The sequence below is a fragment of the Drosophila novamexicana genome, unplaced genomic scaffold, assembly GCF_003285875.2.
Source record: "Drosophila novamexicana strain 15010-1031.04,08,12 unplaced genomic scaffold, DnovRS2.1 tig00000817-arrow-arrow-pilon, whole genome shotgun sequence".
Classification (NCBI taxonomy): domain Eukaryota; kingdom Metazoa; phylum Arthropoda; class Insecta; order Diptera; family Drosophilidae; genus Drosophila; species Drosophila novamexicana.
The window spans coordinates 1,984,500-2,006,929 of NW_020824827.1; the positions used below are offsets into that span (position 1 = coordinate 1,984,500).

General features: G+C 40.7%; 1 protein-coding gene across 2 annotated transcripts in view; it reads right to left on the reverse strand.

Moving 5' to 3' along the window:
* The window catches only part of LOC115764064 (alpha-2Db adrenergic receptor), a 49,407-nt gene that overhangs the window by 17,770 nt on the left and 9,207 nt on the right, over positions 1–22,430 (reverse strand). The gene's annotated exons all lie outside the window — the stretch shown is intronic.

Sequence of the window (22,430 nt, forward strand, 5' to 3'; positions counted from 1 at the left end):
GGCCTAATTGCGTTTGGGGACAGCACAAATAACCCGAATGGGCATTAGATGGTTCGATAAGCGACAACAAGAACCAAGTAAACCAAAGAGAAGCATCGTGAGCCAACGCTTTGGCCATTATATCATTTCAGGGCATTCAATACAAATTGGTAATATCTCATTTATTTGGTTGTGCGGTTGCCTCTTCTTCTTCTTCTTCTTTGTAGCTTATTTTGCCTTGCTTGTTCTTGTTGTTATATTAAATTGACGCATGTGCTTGTGGCAGACAAACACACACACACAGAGAAAGAGAGAGAGATACACATACGCATAGGGACACTTACATGCGGTACGTGCTGGCTACAAGTCCTTCAACCAGCAGATAGCTGACTCAATTGTTGAGATGAGATGGGATGGGGGGCGGTGTGTAAGTGGGTGAGACAACGCCTGAATACTCATTCGCTATCGTAACGAGTTTGAGTGACCAAATGTCAACTATACAAGAGTGTACACTTATTTCATTTCCAGATTTATGGTAACGTGTTCGGGTTTGGGTCGTGTCGGGTTTCTGCGCAGCCCAACCTCGCCCCATCCTGCACCACAAACCCCAATCGTCCGCCCACACCAAGGCCGCATGTAAGCAAACAATTTGAAAACCTCAATGTCCTGGTTCCTTCGCTGACAGCAATTTCTGTTGACAGCCGTTGGAAAATATGTGCCAGCAATGTGCCATCTCCAGTTGTTGTTCGTTTTTCTTTTTGTTGTTGTTGCTGTTCGTTTTTTTAGCATCTCCTGTGCATGCTGCATCAGATCGCACTTCACTTGCACTCACTGGCAACATATCAGGCACAGCGCGTTGAAGAAGCAGAGCAGTATAAAGAGAGCGCCATGAGGTGTCATTGTTGCTACATTTTACAGTTGATTGCTTTGGTTGCCACCAGACAGGATCTTAGCGGGATATGGGTATTTTCTGATACCCTAAAAAAGAGAGACGTTAAGAGCTAGAGTAATTTGAACTGTAGCCATCATGTGCCTCCCACGGATCAGGTTTGTGTCAAATCATCTAAAATTTTTCCAGTTTCCACTTAATTGACAAGATTCGCTAACGAAATCCTGCTTGTTGAACATACATATATCGGCGCTTATAGGAGCTAGAGACTCCACATTCCCGTCTAGTATACACAGTTCCAGAATACTTTTCTGTACTTTTCTACAAACTGGAAACATGATCTAGGGCTTTGGTATTTACAGCCGCATTTGGAAAATAAACACCTGCATTTATCACGAACCCATTTGGGGCAGTTTAGCTTGTTTATTTGTAACGAGAGATTGATGCTGGGTAGAGAGCATCTCGTTGCCGGACACTCCCGACTGGCATACTCTCTCTCTTGTTTTGTTGCAGAATGTGCTGTCGCCACATCGCCACAATGCAGCTCTCATCAATTTCATGCCGCAATCCATCCCATTCAGCTGTCCTTTCGTTTCGCTCGGATGTCGTTGACCTCGATTACACTGTATCATGCCACGCACGTATTTTTGCCCGCTGTTTATGTCGGTGTAAAGAGTTTAACATGCACTCCTTTCGCAGTCTGCACGTATGAATCCATCTATTACTGGCTTCAAATGGAATTTCACTCTATGAGTTAAATTATTGATGTGATTGGCAGCAATTGAGCAACAATCGCACTCAAGTGGCATCTACTCCCAAATGCCAAGAGGACATGGCTTTTGTCTACTAATTTGACCGGCATGTTTGTTTAACAACAAATATACTATGCTTTGCAAATGTTTGTAATTCAACTTTAACACAATTCGTATGGCTGCCTTAAATACCTAGCCGGGGCTTTGCATGTGTTTAGCTAGTTGCCCTCGCTGAATGTGTCATAAAAGTTGACCATAAATAAAATCAGTTTGGCCAACTGACCGATTAACGAGCCGTCATTAACTGAGACTCGCTGTTGTAAGCCACGTCGGCGGCGTGCGTGTTGACGGTTTATAACTAAACGAGCGGCTGGCCAAAATCGGGCTGGCTTAAATGGCGGGCTTAATTCCGAGGCCAGATGCGCTGGCAATGTCGACTGGGGCTGATTAAAGTGGTTTTAGTGAGCCACATAAATAAATAAATTAAATAAATAACAAAACAAAACAAAACAAAATAGAACTAAACATGCGCAAGATTTGTGGCGATGTCAGGATAAAGCTCAAATTGAAACTGGGTCTGCACACACGAAAGCTCAACGATAAATTATGATCGCAGCAAACTTGAGACCCTGCACACACACACACACACACACACACACACACACACACACACGCATGCACACGCACATGTGGCCAGTTTAATATTTTATGCTAAACCACAAGACCAACTCAAATCTCATAAAGTGAACATAAAACATGCAAATTAAAAGGACCGAACACGTCGTCCAAGCTGAGCATTGAGCGCACAGACCAACCCCACACACACACAAACACACATACACTCACACACTCACACACACAGGCATACAGGCATACACACTCGCCAGAATGAACTAATTTACACAAAAACAATACAATTTGCTAACCCATAACAGCCCGTTGCCGCCCCATTGCCTGCGTCGCCCTACACTTCATTTCTTGGTGCGTGGATTTTGTTGCTTTAACCCTATTTCCACATTACATACTTACAGCCAAACGGCGCCACCCAGACATTTATAACCAGCCCCCCACCCCCATCCCCTTGGTCCAAAATCCCCTGCTCTGTATTTACTTATGTGTGCACTGCGAAAAATTGTATGCATTATTAAATGCTAGTAAATTGAGTTTCTTCCTGTGTTTATTGAACAAACATTTAAAAATGTTTTGCATTTGATTTATTTTTGTGCTGAGAGAAAAATATCTCGTCGTTAATAATTCACAGTCACATGTTCAAAGAAATTCTACGGCATACTGTGAGGTAAATTCCAAAACATTCTAAACTAAAATTGTGTAAAATATACTCTAATACATACTAATTTCTTGGATTGCAACACGAGCTTTGATTTATATTGTTTTTTTTTTTTTTTTGGGTAAAATAATTTAACAACATTTTTGGAATTATAATGAAAAAGATAAACAAAATGAAATTGTAATTAAAAACTTAATATATTTTTTCAATTTATCAACTTTTTCGCTCAGTATTTGCTGAAATGAATATGTGACCACATATTGTAAATCTAGCTGTCATGAGACCCAAGTCGCTGTGTCTCCTCATTTAAATCAGACAGCGTCAGTTTTTTTTCATACCCTGAACCCATTAAAAATGGGTAAAAGGGGTATACTGGTTTTATTGCACGAGTATGTAACGGCCAGGGGAAAGTATCTCACCACGAGCCGAGTCGATCTAGGCATGTCCAGCTGTAAGGCTGTCTGTCGAAAGCTAAAGACTCGGCATTTAAAATATTTGCTGCAATTTTTCAATATTTTCTCCCTTATTCATTTTGTAGATAACTATCGATTTAGAGATAAATATTAATATCTCTTTTAGTACTTTTCAGTTATATGCTTCAAAGATAGTTCGAATGCTTGGGTATCTTCTAGTCGTGCACTCCCCTTATTTGTTTCAAATGTTGCTCTTGCCTGTCCGCTCTTCCCATTAGGTGAGCGTGTATATCATAGGTGAAGCTGTCCTTTTTACTAATACTAACACAACTAAATATACATGTGTAGCTATAGTTAGTATAGAGGGGCAATCAATGCCAGTTGCTTATGGCAAAAAGTCATTTATTTCGAGCGTTTTGTGTGCTGGCATACCTTTTATTTCTGGAGGTTTTGGCCTGCGGTCCAAAGATTAAGTTTTTGCCATACTAATTCGCCAGCTAAATTGTTGTGCGTGTCTGCCAACAGCTATGTGTGTGTGTGTGTGTGTGTAGTTCGTATTTGTTGCTCTTAATTACGAACATTTGTATGTTGGCTCTGACTTTTGTGTCAAGTCCTTTGGCTCGAGTGGATGTCGTCGCCTAAGCCAAAGGCAAGCATAAAGTAAGAAGTTAAATGGAAATTATTTAATCAAATAAGGCAAAAGTTTGCCAACAACCGCAGACATGAGCCACAGCCACTGGGCTATAGTAAGGCGCAGCAGCCACGCCCCTTCTTCTGCTTAAAAATTGCCAAAACCAATTCATTTGATTCATTTGCATGCAGATTGTGTTCTCTGATTTGCACAAAAAAAAAAGAACACAGATAAACACCCACAAAATATAGTATAGGCAAAATGTGCCTTTCTCTTGTGGCTTATCCGGCTGATTTTAAATGTCGAGTTTCTGGCTTATTTTTCAGCCGCAGCTCGCACATAAATATATTCAGCATGTGTGCGCTTTTGGCATAAATCTTAGTTATTAGTAGATTTATTTTCGGCTGACATGTTCACGCATCTTGCGCAAATTCATTCAGTTTAATGAAACACATTTGCCCATAGACAGACATATATGTCTGTAAATCGTTTTAATGGCATGTTGATGCCCGTAAATGTGGCAAACGTTGCGTTTCTGTCCTGTTGAGACTTGGCTGGTTTTGCTTCGAAATTTGTGCACTTTAAAATCCTTTGAGTATGATGCTGTTCCAAATGAAATTAATGACTTAAAAGCTTTTTTGAGGTACACGTCACTCATAATACAATCAACGCACCGGAACGACAACAACAACAAGAACAACAACATTTATAGCCATGCTGAGCCCTGCCCCAAAAATGTTGTGGCATAATGGCAGCAGCTTTGCAAGTTTAAGGGTATTTACAAAAAAGTTTGCCGGCAATCAAAATGCCTTTCCTACCTGCCCCGCATAATTGACACACTTTCCATACGCACCTGCAACAAAAATGAAGGAGATGTTGGAGCGGGGCTTGTTAGGGGCAAGTTGTAACAGGGTGTATAGGTGTGCAATTATTATTGTTTTATGTGGCAAGTTCATGCAAAAGAATTAAGTAACTGTAAATGCAATAAACGTGCAACCCGCACCCCCCCATAAACCCTGTGGCCCTTAAGTACCGCACCCCGGAACTACGAGCGAGTTTTTATGGGTTCGACTGTCAACCGCGCAGACGCCCAGCAATAAATTCTGAAGCGAAACGTTAAACGTGCAACATATTCCCGTGTTTTGCCGCACCCCCCACTCACTTTGGAATAAATGAGCATTTTGCACCGTGGGGCTTTGTGGCATCATTTTTCTCGGACTCATCGAGCAGCAGCATTAGAGACACACACACAGACACAGCAACACCTCGGTTCGCCAGCAGGACGCCAACAATAACGAAGGCAAATTGTAACGCCATTAAAGGCCCCAAGTTGGCCGACGCAACACATCGCCGCACACACTTTAAGGAGTGCCAGTCGAATCACTGGGAGGCCCAGGACTTCGACTCGATGCTAGTCCTTCGATTTCTGCTTGCTTGGCAGCGATGCTAAATCAATTGCAAAAGTGTGCGAAACGATTGGATGTCATGTCCTCGCCTTTGTGCCCTCTGAGTGATGAGGTGGGCAGCAGTATAGCAGCAGGCATAGCAGCAGAATATGCTGGTGTCTCGTCCCACCGGAAATTGTGTGGAACAGCAACACGTATTGCGGCAATTCATTTTGCTCCTTTTCTGTACTCACTTTCAGCGCGTTCGGTGCGTGCCTCGATCGCATAAATCATTTTCTACCTTCAGCATAACAAAATGTACTCAATTTCCGTTAATGTGCAAAATATGATGGCAAACTATTTATGTGGAAATAGGCAAAGCAATTGTCCAGCAAGAAATCAAATTAATTATTTTAATAAGTATCATATACAAACAGATTGATTGCATTGTATAGAAAGTTGCAGGATTCCTTTGTAGATGAGTTAAGCAACATAAGTTTCCTCTTGCTTAAGGTGCTTGGAGTAAATCTATTATATACTCGATTTCCACAACTGGAAATACAAAGACCAAAACTTTACAGAACCTTTCAGTAGAACGAGAAACACATTTAGTTGGACGTCAAAGCTTATGCGAAAATCATAAAGCTATAACCCTGTCATATCTGTGAGCATTGCGAGCGTGATTACAAAAGAAGAATATTCTAATCGGCAGTGCTTAACTGGGAGATACCTGCTGCCCCTACAATCATGAGGAATGGCTCTTAATATATATTAAAAATAATGCACATAAATAAGCATTTTCTATATGTCGCGACTTGAAGTCTCTGTCTTCATACTGTGGTGCGAAATGAAATTTGTACGGTCAGCCGAATAGTTGGGCGAAAAATAGAAATTACTTTTCACTTTCTGGACAAACATTTATACAATTTAAGGTATTTATAAGTAAGCCCTTCAGAAACTAAAGTAGTGACAGGTGTTGCTAGAAATGTTTGAACCACAATGTATTTCTGTGCATGTGCATATATGTTTTTCAAAGAGCCAACACAGATTATAATAAGCTTAAAAACAATTACGACATGTGGCACTCAGCGTCGTGAAAACACAAATATAGTATTCAGCTTCGTGAAAAAAAAAAAACAAATATACTAAGATGCTTTGCGTTATTAAAAAAGAAAAAAAAAAAACCAAACAAAACAACAAGAGAAAAAAAATGTATAAAGCACTGTACATATTGTCAACAGTTAAATAAAGTTCGTGGAAAATATAAGTTTTAGGAAAATTGCATGTTTTTTGTGCAAAAATAAAAGGTAGTTATATAGAAAATGCATATAAGGTGTGTGTCATAATCATAAGAGCATGAAGCTTGGGGTAGAACATCCCATTAAACTAAATATTTGTAAGATTTTAAGTAGATAAAAGAGAAAGGCAATATAATTTTTACTGCAGTTAGACAGGTTTTGGGAAAGTCTACGTCCACAATTGGGGAAAAGTCGAGAAAAACTATTATATGCACCTTTTTCGTCTACCATTCGAGCGTCCTTAAACCCGTTTTTTTTTTATAAGATCTTTGTCCCTAAACCCTTTTTTAAAGATTTGTGTTAAGATTTATTTGAGAGGTGCTCGACTGGGAAAGGCCTGAAAAAAACTGGCTAGTTATTTATGAAGGAACTTTTGTATGCGCAAAGAGAGCAGTAATGAGTTTCTTAGTCAGCAATTAATTAGTTTAATGGGCTGGTTGATAATTTCAGTAAGAAATCATAGAATATGACCACTGTTTATGTTTTTATAACAATTTATGTTTATAATGGATTGGTAGCTCATAGATTGCCACGGGCGGGAGAAGGGGAAATGGAGGCAATGAGGCTGACGTGAATCACACAAACATATTAGGTACTACTTGCATTTGCAACATTACACATTTGAGCCGGACAATGCCTGGTAATTTCTTCTAGTAGTGACCAGGCTGTCTGTCTATCAAAGCTATCTTAAAAAAGTCGCGGTTCGATTATGAGCACAATTTGCTACAGACACTCGATTGGGAATCTATTATCCCCCGTTTGAAGCTATAACCAATTGAGAATTATAAGCAAAGACTCATCTTGATTGGGAATCTATTATCCCCCGTTTGAAGCTATAACCAATTGAGAATTATGAACAAAGAAAAGTCGACAAATCTAGCAAAACCAAAGTCAACTTTTCTATGTATTTATAAGTATAATAGAATGTGCTAAATTATTGCTCAAAACAAGCGACTTTTTGAAAAATAGCCGTAAATTGCGGCCTTGGGAGTATCTAATATGATGGTTGGCCAAGGTGCGAGCAGAAATGCGAACGCATGGACTCGCATGAATCTTGTCATAAAAAGTTTTTCGGCATTTCGTATAAATTAAATTAAACACAAATAAATGCTAACCTCGTTGCCGTGCGCTGTGGGGGCAGCTGCATGTGGCAGCAATTAATTTAATAAATCAACAAAAAACTTTTGCCGCCCCATACTCGTCAGGCAGACAGGCAGTCAGCTAGTCAGGCAGTTGCCAGCTCGTCGGCTCACGGCCATGTTGATAGCTATGGCTATGGAGTTTTTCTTTCATTTTCCGTTTCCCGTTGGCTTGTGTCAACTTAGACGGCCATTAAGCGCGAGCTTAACCCATCAGTGTCACAGTTGTGTGCCAAAGTTAAAGAGCTATCGATTATAATAGCTGACCAGGCCCAGTGCTATCTATATATGTTCAAGGCTTTTGTTAGACTTTTGTTGTTGCTGCTCTTCCTAGAATTATATTTTGCTCGTTCAACTTTTTCTAAACTTTACGCAATCCTTAAACTTTAATTACAAGCCATACCAGCAGCTATGGCGTGGGCGGTCGGTCTCTCTCTCTCTCTCTCTCTCTCTCTCTCTCTCTCTCTCTCTCGGGGCAACTGGGAGTGCTCCAGAAAAAGTGCTGCCACTTTGGCTCATAACATTGTTTGAGCTGTGCGGAGGAGGCCAACGGCATCTTGGGCCAGACAAGGCAGCGGACAAGAATTTCAGTTTAATTTGAACAGGAGATGGCCCGAGGATGTTGAGGACGACGACGACGACGAAGACGACGACAACGTAGCCTACTTTCTGAGAGAAACAATAAACAAAATGCGACGCGCTCTGTTTAAGGCAAATAAAGCGTGCATCCTGCGTTGCGTGTCTGCATTGTCTATGGGCCAGTCCGGGCTGCCAGTCCGGGCTGCCTGGCAAATGGGGCTAGCCCCAAACAAGACAAACGAAATGCTGCGAAAGCGCCCCAAGCGCTTGCTTCTGCAGCTGTCCATTCGGTCCGCATATACCCATCATCCCTTCATCAATGCGGATGCTTAAGGACTTGGGTCCCTGCCGCTACCAGTTTGTGTACTTATTGTACTTGTTTTTCTGTTTTTGCCTGTTGTTCTTGTTGTTGTTTTTTAAATGACGCTAAAATTTTATACACACACACAAATGACACAGAAGCAAAGCGATGGCAAAACGGAGCAGAGCCTGCAACAAATGCAATCATCTGCTTAGTTTCCTTAGTTTTAGCTCTTTTATGGTATTATGGTTTATTGCAAATGTATGTAACTGGCTGAAGAGTCCAACTAGTAATCGGGTCGACCCAAGAGATTACAAAAGCTATCTTACTATCTTCCTTGGCCCTTTTTCACGAAAAGATTTTTGGTTATTTAGACCATATCTCAGAGCATTTAAGAGCGATACACCATATTTAGCATGTTGGTTCTCTTTTGGAAGAATATTTAACTTGAATAAAATTCTTTTCTAGAGATAATTACACACCTGTGCTTTCGCATACTTACACTCAAACACCCAAAGTGTGTGAGCAGAAGTAGCAGGTGCTTCAGCTTGAGTGTGTTTCTTAGCACTTGGGGCTATGTTTCAAAGAAAATTCGAATGCTTGTTACGACAGCTTTGTTGGCCGGCTCCCGGCTAGAGAACTGTTTTTCGTTTTATTGTAATTTTATTATTTTTTGGCTAAGCGTTGGCATTTGCGCTAAATCGGAGCAAAGACTGCTCTAAAGAAATACGAACTTTGGAGATGGCATGGCAGTAAAATGCTCTAGTCGAGATATAAGACAGCTGGAAAATAATGTTTTGGTCGCATTTAAAGTAGTTCAACATGTTTGTGGACTCTAAATAGCTTTAATATTAGGGCTTATGTAGATAAATATTTTCGTTTCATTTTGCGTACAAGCTAGCAATATTTGTTGCTAATTCGCCAGCGAATATACTCCATTTCATTTTGGAAACAATATAACAGAAAACTATGGCAAACGGTTGAAGTTGTTGTCAGCTTTGTGTACGCATTGCAGTTCTCCTTATACATACGACGCGTTGCCGGAATACTAAGGCAGCTTAAGCCTGCTGTACTGGATAGAGTACAACATAATCGGGCTATTACAAAACCAATCTAGAACCTACTTGGTGATATGTTATCCAGAATTATCACAACAATGTCGAAGCGGAGATATATCCAATCCGAGGCTCTACGTTGTTCGGGATGTCAGTCAGTTTAGGGTAAAGAAGGAAGTACGAGGAGGTGCATAGTTCTATAAACTTTGTAGAGGAGCCTTTGTTTTCGCGATATTTCTAAACTTATGGGTGCAATTTCGCGAAACCCTATATTAGTGTGCACTTTTATCAGAAAAGTAACAATTACTACTTCTGAGCTCCTACGGCTTGGGCTGTGCATTGATCATCAATCAGTCGGTCAGTCAGACAGTCAGACAGACAGCGCGAAGTAAATAAATACAACTTTGCACTAATTTTAGATAAGTTTTCAATGACAGTTTTATATGGCATTTTGATAGCTGTGTGCGCTCAAAGTTTTCGCTTGCTCCCGTTTTTGATTGGGCCATTAAACTGGAAAACGACCGCGTCCCTACTTACTGGCACATATTTAGTTGTTGCAGTCTTTATCACATATTTGTTTGGCCGTTTGTTTGTTTTTGGTTTTATGGCCGTGTTTATGAGCGATATGTGCGGTTATGTGCAACAGCAGCAGACGCTTGTTTATCTATGCCGAGGATGTGGAGAATGTCGTCCTTGTCGCTGTTGTCGCTGCCCGCCGCAATTGCCGCAGCTGCACTGACTGCGGCTCTGCTGTGTGCCACCAACAGCAGCCGTAGCATGTTGCCTGTCACTTGGCTTGAACGCAAAACGCAGACCGAAAGCTAGTTATGGTCATGCCTCGGTCGCCCGTTGCCCACCAAATGCCGCTTGCCACTGTGCTGTGTCTATCTGTAGAGTGTTGCTGCTGCTGCTCCCATCCGCAACCGAACGCGCTTCTCTAAGTGGCGTCTTGTCGCGTCATCGTTGCGATAATGGCCGCAATGCCAGCAGCAATGGCAACCACTAATGCCCCAACTTGCCCGCCTGCTTGTTGTTGCACTGTATTTGATTGCACAAGGCGACCCAGCCCAAACCCCTGCAATGGCCTAATAGAGAGGCAAGCAGAACGATTTTTAAGCTAGGGGTCAGCACCTCTAGTGACCAGCCAACTGAAATGACACGTCGCCAAATTCCATTTGGGCATTAAGCTAATGAAACAAATTCTGTTGCATCAAACTTTTTCAGTCAGCACAGTTCCAGTAGCTGACATTTGCATACTTTGAGCGAAACAATGCGGCTCTCGTTGGCTTCCTTTCCTTTTTTGTCGAGGGAATTTACGGCAGCTGAAAGTTGAAGTTATTTGACAGCAGCTCGCTGAAATGTGTAGTTAATATATATTGTCAACGATCTAAGCTGCTGCTGCTGCCATATAACTGAGCCATCAGCTGAGGCAGCCGCATAGCTGTTGGCCAGAAAATAGGTTATAGCCAAGGGGCAAATATTTACAGTGGGTTGCGACAAAGGATTTGAGATTTAGCTCTGGAGCTCGCGATGGCGCTTTAGTAAATTGAAAGCAAACAGCAATTTATTTAAATGTGCACTGTGCACATAAAAAGTGTTGCCTACATTTCGGGGCACTTGGCACAGTGGCGCCAATAAAGCTGTGCCCACATACTGGCTGCTAGTATAACGTTTTTGCTGCAAATGCGGAAAGTTTTTACACAGCTTTGCGGAGCGGAGTCAAAGCAAATGAAAAACTTTTTTAGCTGCTGGATAAACAAAAGTTAATTAAAAGATTCCCGCGTTTGCAGCGCTGATGCCAAAAGTACATGAATCACACAAAAAAGGGCTATTCCAATTTGAAGCGCTTTATTGATTGACCCGAACATCAATTTGATTGTTGCCAAATCAAATATGCTGCGCTGCATTTTTAATTAAAGTTAACTAAGTGCTGAAACAATCTTGGAGCTGCACTCACACAGCGTGTAAGTTGGCCAAATCAATTTGGCAGACCGCAAAGCCCAAATTAAAAATTAAAATCACCAAAATCCATTCATTTTAATGCGCATTTCTTATGCGGCGAAAGTAGAACCCAAAGCCAAAGCCAAAGCTAAAATGTTGCGAAGTCAAAATAAAACGCTGTAGGAAAATCTTGAAGCTAAAATTGAAATCGCAGTCGAAATAAAGTGAAATGAAGCGCTTAAATTGAGAGTGTATAAGAATTCACTCACACTCACACACACACGCACACACACACACACACACAAGCGAAAGTTAATGTGTGCGCTTGTTTACTCTGTGGCTGTCGAAAATATTTCACGTGCAGCTGAGGCAAAACATTACCGTCGAGACCTTAAACAGCAAAAAAAAAAAAAAAATAATAAAACAAAATAAAGAGAAAAAAAAACAGAACAAGAACTGCGAACTGCGAACAGAGCGCAAAACGAATAAAAATGGCATCACAGACAGCAAAAACAGAGCTCTTTACTTGAATAAACAGGCTATTAAATACGCTTTCAGAGCTGATTAATATATAAATATTTAATATTTCTTAACGTATGCTTTGCTCAACAGTTATTTAAATACACTCAAGCGCGGTCGAAATATATTGATGGAAAGTAAAACCAAAAACATCTCCAGCCAGCTGAAGGAATGCAGTTCCGTGTTATTCTAAAGCAATTATATACGATCTTATACACAATTATATTATAATTATTATATAAGAAAAATCTAAATATAAATATAATAAAATAAGCACAAGACTAAAAATAGTTTAAAGAAGACACCAAGCTCGAGCCAGCTCGGACATCCAACTACAAGAATATGATTTCAATTTTAATTTAATTCCAGAAAAATTTAGGCAAATAAATAAATTGTACATTTAAAGTATAAAGTATATATATTATATATATGCATTTGTATATATATATATATATATATATATATATATATATACTTATTATACTTTATATATTATTCTTGAAAATAATGTACATATGATTTGGGCACAGTTCTTCAATAGTTCTTCAATATATATGATAAATTGAACTAATTCACAATTATCGTATAAACAAAATATTAATAAAAAACTGAAAAGCTATTCATGCACAAGTCATAAATAAATATTTAATTATAATTGTTGTTGCTTAATAACAAGCAGAAACTGAATTCATGACATATTCATATAAATACAAAGTTTTTTTTCTTTTGACAAAGCTACTCAAATAATCATTGTTCACACGGCTTATTATTAATCGGATTTAATTACGGACAAAAAATGCATACATTTAAATGGCCTTTATAAGCGGATAAGCTGCTTTATTATTAAATGATACATTTTATGCATAAGTTCATCTGATATTCAAGTCTATTAATACCGGATCAACATTTATAGTTCAAATACTTAACAAACGTAAAGAGAGTACAGAATACCCCTTGCCAAAGTGTATAGGGCGAGAAACGGCAGCCAAAAATAGAAGCAGCCAGTACAAATAGCTGGGCATCATTTGGGAGCAAAGGCTGCGGCAGTAGAGTGGCAATTGAAGGAGTAGGGCTTGCTGCTGCTGCCTCTGCTGCTACAGCTGCCAATATTTGGCATTACCTTATTTTTAACAGCCCGGCTGGCTGACAGCTCCCTGTTACTATTCAAATGGCAGGTTGTGAAATGCAAAGTGTAGTCACGTGAAGCAAGAGGGCGACAGGCAAAGCAAATACATGTCTGTCACAATCGGGCGTAGATCGAAAGGAGTCGCTCAATCGGAGCAGTAAATTTTGCAGAAATAAACACATGGAAATTATATTCCACAGCGAGGGGATTTACTTGTAAATCGAAAATAAATCAACACAAGCACCTGCAACTTCATTATCGCGTTCCTTCTCGCATATTATCATTAGGTGTTGGCCTGAAAGAAACAGAAAAAAAAGGAAATATCCCCACTTGCAAAGGCAGCCTGCTTCAAGTCTGGGGCTTTACTGGGCTCATTGTAAGGCATGACTCAAAAATTTGTTTCAATTTCCTCGTTGTCACCCCACAGCTGTGTGAGTGTGTGAGTGTGTGTGTGTCTGTTTGTCTTTCTCTATGATTACAAGTAAATCCAAATCTCAGTGACGCACAAAAGCATCGAGTATTTTGTTAGGGATTTGATTCAAAACAACTCGCGGGAGTAACTGTAATAAAATTAAATGTGTCGCTCACACACACATACACGCACTCACCTTTCCGCACCTTTCCGGCAACTGCACCCCTCTCAGCGTATGTGTGTGCGTGTGTCTCAGTGTATTTGTGTTGGTATGTGAGCGCGTGATTTATGCCCTCATGACTGCGCTCGCATTGGCTTTTGTTTGCCTAAGCGCCAATTGAGTCTCACGTCCTGGTGACAAATCGATTTCTTATCACTCTGCGGTTTATTATGGCCCTTGGCAGCGCGTGGGTGTGCGTGGGTGTGCGTCTCGCACTGATAAGCTGGCAGCAACATAGACGCTGCTGCCATTTTTAAAGTAAATAAATTTTTAATTTAATTTTTAAGCACTCGAAACGATTACGCGTAACTCAATCGAACAAAACTGTGCATTGGGTGGGTCGGCTGGCCTTTATCAGCGCGGCGGCAGCGAAAGTTGTTGACTTTTATGGCAGCCAACTGGGGCACAGAGACGCGTTTCGTGTCGCTTGCTGTTTAAGTGCTGCTCTGCCACATTTAAATGCCCCGCGGTGGAATTGGGTGAGCTACTGCTGCGGGCAAAGTTTTGTGCCATATTTATCCTTTGCAAGTCGACGGTTCCTTGTTGTTGTCGCTGGCCGTCTAGTTGCTGGCATTTTATATTTGTTTTAATTTCCTAGCCATTTCCTGGACGCCTTGCTCGCCTTGACAGCCGCATTTGTCAGTCAAATGGCGCTGCGCAGCTTCCTCGAGCAGCTGCCTTTTAGTGTTTATTATAGTTTATTGGCGCCCAACAGGAAGTCCAGTTACTTGCAACATCCGCAGCTATGCACGCAAATGTGCCCCTTATCAAACGGAAACTCTGGCTCGCTCCCTATCTAGCCATAACTGACTGTTGCCAGCTTTCAGTTGTTAGGCAACGAAATTTTGCTCTCGACAGTCGTCCGGCATTGTCCATTAACTTTTTTTATTGACTGTACATGCACAAAATAAAAGTGAAACTTCGATTGAGAATCGTGCTTTCTTTGTATAGTATTTTCTCTAGCCGAATTGCAAAATGAAAATAGGCCTCCTAAAGCTGCAGCAGCTGTTGCTGTGTTGAGTCCTTAAGGACCATCATTATGTGCTGCATGTTATTGTCAGCGTCCTCGTCGATGGCATTTTATCGCCAATTATAAAACCTGTCATTTTTGTATTTTTATTGATGCGCCAAGAAAAAAAATAAAATAAATAAACATAAACGAACGGCTATCACGGGCTCGCCGAAGATAAAGTGCCCTTCTACGACCTTCTCGGCCTGGAATTGTCAACCGATTTGAGATCTATAACAACCTTATGATATGGTAAACCGACTTGATACGTGCTTGCAGCTATAATGGCAGAATAAAGTGCCAAGATATGTTGCATAACAGAAAAGGTTTTTCCGACAAAAACTCATTTTGATTGATTCTTTCTAGAAAGCTATATGCTATATGATAAGAAGGTTTACTTGTAAAAACAAATTAGTTTTTTGTGAAATTACTTTATTTGCAATTAAAATTTTGTCCTGACATCTTTCAAACTAGGAGATTAGCTTGTGCAGAGACAGACAAGACAACGCTCGGACTGAGAATGCATATATATTTACTCTATGGATTCGGAGACTTCTTCTTCAATGCATCACACATTTCATGGCCAAATTATAATACCCTAGTATAAGGGTATAAAAATGCTTTTACAAAGGACAGGTAGTAAAATGCCGTTACTTAAAAATGCCAATCATGCTGATGACGTGCAACACGTGGGGGCAGCAGCATGTGAGCCACACACAGTGTGAAGCTTGTTATGGCTGACAAGTGGATGACTGAGCCCAGGTGAGCTAAGCTGGGCTCATCTGCAGGTAACAGCTGAGGCAGTCCGTAAAATGATGCGCACCTTTTAATGGACTGCCTGATCAAGGCAGCTGCATTAGTTGTTTGCCAAATGCCTTATAGTCAATAGGCCGAATAAGATGAAATAAAATAAGAGAGTGTCTAGTCGGGAGTGCCCGAAAAAGAGAAGGAATTCGCTGCAGTAGATTTTATTGTGCCATATAATTTGATTGTGCATTTAAAATTGTGCCTCCTTTTGGAATTGTTTTTATGGGATGTCGATATCTAAAATAAAGGATATACTTGATCTGATACGAGATGTTAAATGCCTACGAGATAATTTCAAGAAACCCGATCTCGATATCTTTTTTGATTGACTGACGGCTTTTGATGATGAACAAGAATATTCTACAGCAGGTCGGAAATGCTTTATTCTGCGTGTAACATACATTTCCATAAAACCATTATGGCCTCATTATCCATTTTCAATGCGTTCAGGCTATACAAATAATGAGACCGATTAAAATCAAGCGCACATTATGAAACAAGCGTATCATAATTGCACAAACTTAAAATTGAATCGTTTGAGTCAAAAATGTTGAACAAAGAGCCATAAAGATGCCCTATGTCTATGATTTATGCAAATTTAATGCTAATCAATATTTTGTATGTTAAATATTTGTAACTTTTAAGCTTAAAGAATATAACTTTTTTACAATGTTAAATTTATAGTATATGTAAATATTTCTTTAAATATCGTAAGATAATTTACATAGAGAGCAATTAATAGTAAAAGTAATTTCAATGGTATTAGAATTAGTTTTATCGATTGTTTTCATCGACGGAAAATAAATAATCGATCAGTCGAGTAAAGGAAGATCTGTTTCTGCTTATAAAACAATGCACGGATCGTCACCTATCGTCTGCCCTCTAAACATGATTTCCGATAGTTGATTTAACTGAATGCAAGCCTGTAAATTTCTACCTGTTTCATACTTTCAATAATACCCATTTGCATAGCTGCAGGGTATAAATAGCCGACAAGAGCAACAATGGTAAAAAACCATGATAAACAATTGAAATGCTTGTGCCACGTATTTGTGTGCACGCAAGTTCGCACACACACACACACACACACACACACACACACACACACATATGTGCAAATAAAAGCTGTTAAAATACGATAGTGCTGCCTATTAGCACAATAGACACGGCAACGCCAACCGCAGCGCGACGCATGTAGAAGTCGAAAAAAAAAACGACAAGATGGGGACACATGGACACGAGCACGGCCTGGGCCTGAAACAGGAGCCTGAGCGGAAGGAAGAGAGGGGTGGTGGTGTGCCAGCATGGGGGACACCAATGCACAGCACGCAAAGTGTAACCGCAAACTCAACAACACAAGGAGCAGCAACAATGGAAACAATGACAATAAAAGCTCACAGCAAAGGGCGACCATGAAATACCCTGTAAAACAAAAATGTAGGCTGGATAAGGGGGAAAACTCTATAAACATACTTATATAAAACTCGGTTGAATTAGAGCACACCAAATCTGTGCTCTTTTATATATTTGAACCAGAACCAGGCCAAGTTTCTACAAATATCTATATGTTTTATATTATCATGGCTAGAGGATGGCTAGGCACATATGGAGAAAGTGGAGAAAGCAGCACAGCGAAAAGGACAAACGGACGGCAAAAGGAGCTACAAATGATTTGTAGTGTCTTGTGCTGGATATGTGCCAGGGCGAGCAGGGGCCGGAAGTTGTGCTTTTCTTGTGCTGCCAGCTCTTTGAGTGTGTGTGTGTGGCTAGTTTATGATCAGCAACTGAGCTTGACGTGCAGCATACGCCGGGCAATGCGGTCACACATGGTCATAGGAGCTGTTTCGTCTGGGAAGGAGATAGCACCCTTTATCCCTGACCAGGACAGCAGCAGCAGCAGCAGCAGCAGCAGCTGTACTTACAAGTCCGTCGTTGTCTGCCTTGCGCCTGACTGACTTTATTTTCACAGCGAATTTCCTGCCGTGCTACGCTGCCGGACTCGGCTGTCTCTCACGGCAACCACTTGAACAGCGGCTGTTTCATTTCCATGCCAAACAGTAGTTAGTTTTGGCCTTTTTTTTTGTATATATATATGTAAGTATTGTAAGCCAGCTGCCATTTGTGGCCACTTACCATTAGTCTCTCTGAGGGCTTTTATGATTTAGCAGATGAAAAACATGTGCCTGCCAAATTAGTCGACATTCGTGTATTGGGGAGTATTCTGTGCGGAATCTTGCTTCTTAGCATAACCCTTGAAACATTGAGCATCCTTCCTGTGCCTTGGCTATAATAAGTACGTCTTAAATTGATTTTATCTTGGTAGAAGGGTCGGGCCCCCAGCTGCAACAACGTATCAGATTTGTTGCTTCGAGTATTTGCAATCAAAATTCCTATGAGGTTCAACACTTAATTTGGGTTGTGGTTGGCTTTTGTTATTGTTGTTTTGCGAGCATTCTCATTGCATGCTCGAATTCATAAAAAGGATAACAAATGCCAAAGCTACATGGCCATGGCAGTTGCCTCAACTGAACCATTTCCGTCCATTTGTCTTTGGGGCGTGCCTGGCCATAATATCAAATCATATCTTAACATTTATGCCAACACAACAAAGACTGTCTGTCCTTTTTCTCGTCAAGACTGGAATTTCTTAAAGCGAACAAGAGCCAGGCGTTTACTAATTTCATAAAGCCAAATTAAATAAAAATGCCAGAAATGCCGCACAACAGTGCGGTACGCTTATTGTGCCCAAGTAAAGGGATATCATTTGAGCGCAGGGCAAAAATGAATTTATCTCGCATTCAACTTGCTTCTGCCACATTTTTGGCAACATCTTCAAAAGGCACCAGCACCACGCGATGGCAAATGTCTGGGAAATCTTCAAAGAGCAGCGTCACTTCCGGTCGCCACGAATATATATATGTATATGTATATATGTATATGGCAGACAATGTCAAGTGACAATGAATGCTGTAGTTATAATTTGGCGATAAAGAAAATGTAAAAGTTAGAAATTTAAGGCCCGACTTACTGCGAAGCCAAGTCAAGGCTGCTTTTATGACAAACATTAAAGTGTAGATTGCACACTGAGCTAAGGCATTTGGTGAAAATGAGTTACTTGGCCCCGGCGACGGGTCGTATACGCAATGTCTGCGCTGCGCTGGAGTACCTCAATTATGATGATTGATGAATATAAACGCTGATGAATATAAAGCTCAAGTTGCTCAGCTCGGGCCGGTTGGCATGCGAAATAAAAAAATGGGAATTTCGCAAATGAATTGTCAAGTATGCTGCTGCCGCATTGGATGCGCGGCATTTGCGAAAGGCCGCAAAGTATGCAGCGCGTGGCGAGTTGGCCGGAAAGGTGAGCTGGCTTTTCAAAGGCTTACCCAGCGGCCAAATATGCTAGAGGAATTTCAAAATTACTTTGAGCCGAGCAAACAACAAAGAAGAATGTAAGCGGATGCAACAACAACAACAACAACAGAAACACAATAAAAAAAACTGAATATTTATAACACGACGTGCCATTAAATGTCAATGTATTTTTAATTATGCACCCAGATGATGCCAAGTATAAAGAAACCGATTTTTTTAGCCTGGCTTTTTGCCCAGCAACGCTTTCAATTATGCGGCAGCAATTTTCACTTCGTTACCGCCTGTCAAAAACTTTAAGCGCCTTGCTTTGCCTTTATTTTGTATTTTATTTTATTTTGCATTTCGTTTTGTGCTCCGAATGAGCGTAATTAAAATTGACCCTTTGGGACTGACCCAGTCCCCCCAGACCCGCCCCCAAAAGAGAGCGAGAGTAACAACGAACAACTTTTACATAATTATCAGCGATGAGCGAGTTGCAGAAGCTGCACAAATCTGGTCTGTGCCATACCTTATATGCCGAGCTCATGTGCTTAATCATATCTTTTATTTTTTAGCTGCCATTCAGTCAATGATACAACCGAGATTCAGTCAAAAAGGGTCGCGCTTAGTCGCTACGCTGTTCATTTAATTTGTGAAGTTTTTATTTTTCTGATTTCTCGAGAGTATTCCATTTAGTCGGAACAACAACAGAGCCCAGTCCCAAAGCACGAACCAGCTCTTGCCGGACAAATCAGATTTGAAAGTTTTGTGCCCCTTGCACAACAAATTAAAACTGCCAGCGAAATTTATTTACGCAATGCATTTGAGAATGAAATGCAATTAAGTGGCACACATGTTCAACTTTCCACTCTTAATGAATGTTAATTAAGCTCTCTCGCTTTCTCTCTCTCTCTCTCATTTAAGGCCAGATTTGTTGTTGTTCAAATAAAATGTAAATTAAAAGTTATCAGTGCCGAGTGCTCGCCGAGTATTTAACCAACAGCAGCAAATGCAATTACTTGGCCATCAGTCAAAGGGCTGCTTGCTACTAAACTTAAACTGCGCCCGGCCACAATTCCCGAGACCACGCCCGTGGAATTTATCTATACGCAAGTTGACATTCTTTTTTTTTTTTGTTTTTTGTTTTTTTTTTTTTGAGTGCATATTAAATTGCGATGAAATGGCCCACAGAACGGGGCCGACGACACTTCATGTAATTTATTTGGCCCAAAGGCACAGCCGGTCCCTCTGCAGCGCCTGCCCCTCAGCCAGTTCCTGTCCTGGCCTGGCCTGCTCGGTCAGGGGCATGTTAAAAGCAAAAACGAAGCAGAACGTCGACGATGACGATGAGGCGGCAAATGCGTTAAGACGATTTTATGTAAATGTTTTTCGTGCTCATGTTTTAAGTGTGTTTGCCCCGCCGATCCGGCAGAAGAACAAAAAAAAATGAAAAAAGGCAACGGGCGCCCCAACATCAACAGCAAAGGATGTCACAGGTTTCGGCTGCCTTCATTGTGTCTGTTCATTTGGAATTTTATTTAAAATGGATTATGCCGCCTGCGAAAAAAGCACAAAAACAAAGCAAACGCACAAAGAGCATTTAATACTCTTGAAAAATACATCACAAAAGAATATGTTCAACGAAATTACATTAAACAAACATAATAAATGTAATCAAAATTAAATGACATCATTTGCTCTGTTTCGGTACGTTAACTATTTGCATCTCTAAGGAATTTCTCACGTCCTCACAACTACAATAAAGTTGTACTTGTTTTTAGGTACACTATGTTACCAATAGATATAGCTATATAGATTGTGAAATATATTTTTATACCCTGAACCCATTAAAAATGGGTATAAGGGTATATTGTATTTGTGCAAAATCCAAATGTATGTAACAGGCAGAAGGAAGCATCTCCGAACCCATAAAGTATATATATTCTTGATCAGCATCAATAGCCGATTCGATCTAGCCATGTTCGTCTGTCTGTCCGTCCGTCCGTCCGTCTGTCCGTTTGTATGAACGCAAGGATCTCAGAACCTATAAGAGCTAGAGACTTGAAATTAGATGTAGGTGCTCCTAGTTCCCGCGCAGATCGAGTTTGTTTCCAATAAGAGATAACTTACTCCGTTTCCAAGCAATCGATAAGAATCGATATCGATATCCTGTTTTTTGGGCAATTTCGGTAAATAATAAGAGCTAGAGTCACCAAACTTGACATATAGCTTGTGATATATGGCTAAAACTCTGCCTTTTATGCAATATGATTATTCCGTACATATTCAATTTTACTGCTCATGATATTTTTTTGGAATCGATTGCGCTTTATTAATCGCTGCTTTGTTTCAGTCATTTCTCTCTTTCCCACTTACTTTAATTCCTAAGCCTCATATCAGCCAAACGTGTCCTGGAATTTCATTATATTCGTGCTCTGATTAATACGCGCTAAGTAAATCCTCATGTTCTTAATGCTGACTCAGTTAGATTTCTCATTTCTCGTTTCATTTCATGTGTGCGTCTTATATTAATTAATTGGAATAAAGTAATTCGATAGCCCGCGTAAAGGACTGCATGGATTTTCATGCGCCACGAACAAGGATAACCCCTCCTTTTAGTGTGTATCAAATTCACAAATGGATTTGAATTAAAGATTTCCTTAGTTCGAGTATTAAATGGCAATTTTGGTGAACCTTTTAAGGTGCAACAAATTCAATTTACATTCTGGCCGGCAAACTTCTGCGACTTTAAGAACGGCGCTTTTTTTTGTTGAATTTAATGAAAAGCGAAATTGTTATTTGATTTCACAGCAGCGGCTGCACTTGTGCGCCCATAAATCTCCATATGGCGGCCGGGTCTCATGTGTGCGGCTGCCTCTTGCCGGGCAATTATTTAACACTTGCCGCCTTCTTTTCGCTACTGCTGAGTCCTGCTGGAGCTGAGCGCTGGGTGCTGAGTAAATCAATATGCGTCTTGTGGAGCAGAGTTTAGGGCAAATAACGCGTTAAATTCAATGGCTAAATTTCATTTGATTGTGAAATCGGGCGAGCCGACGCGACGTCTGGCGGAACCGTTGATCCGTTGACTTGAGCCCCCGCGCTTCCACCCTCCCATCGACTTCATAACTCATTCATTTATTAACCGTTTCCTGCTCCGGCAGTGTATCGAACCAACAAAGGCGCCAGCCGATGGAAAATCGTTGACAATGCCAGCTGGCGTGATAAGCCATTCATTACGATTATTACGGTGGAGCATGTGTGTGTGCGTGTGTGGGAGTGTTGTGTGTGTATGTGTGTGTGGGGGTGTGGCATGTGTGGCGGCAATAGGTCGAA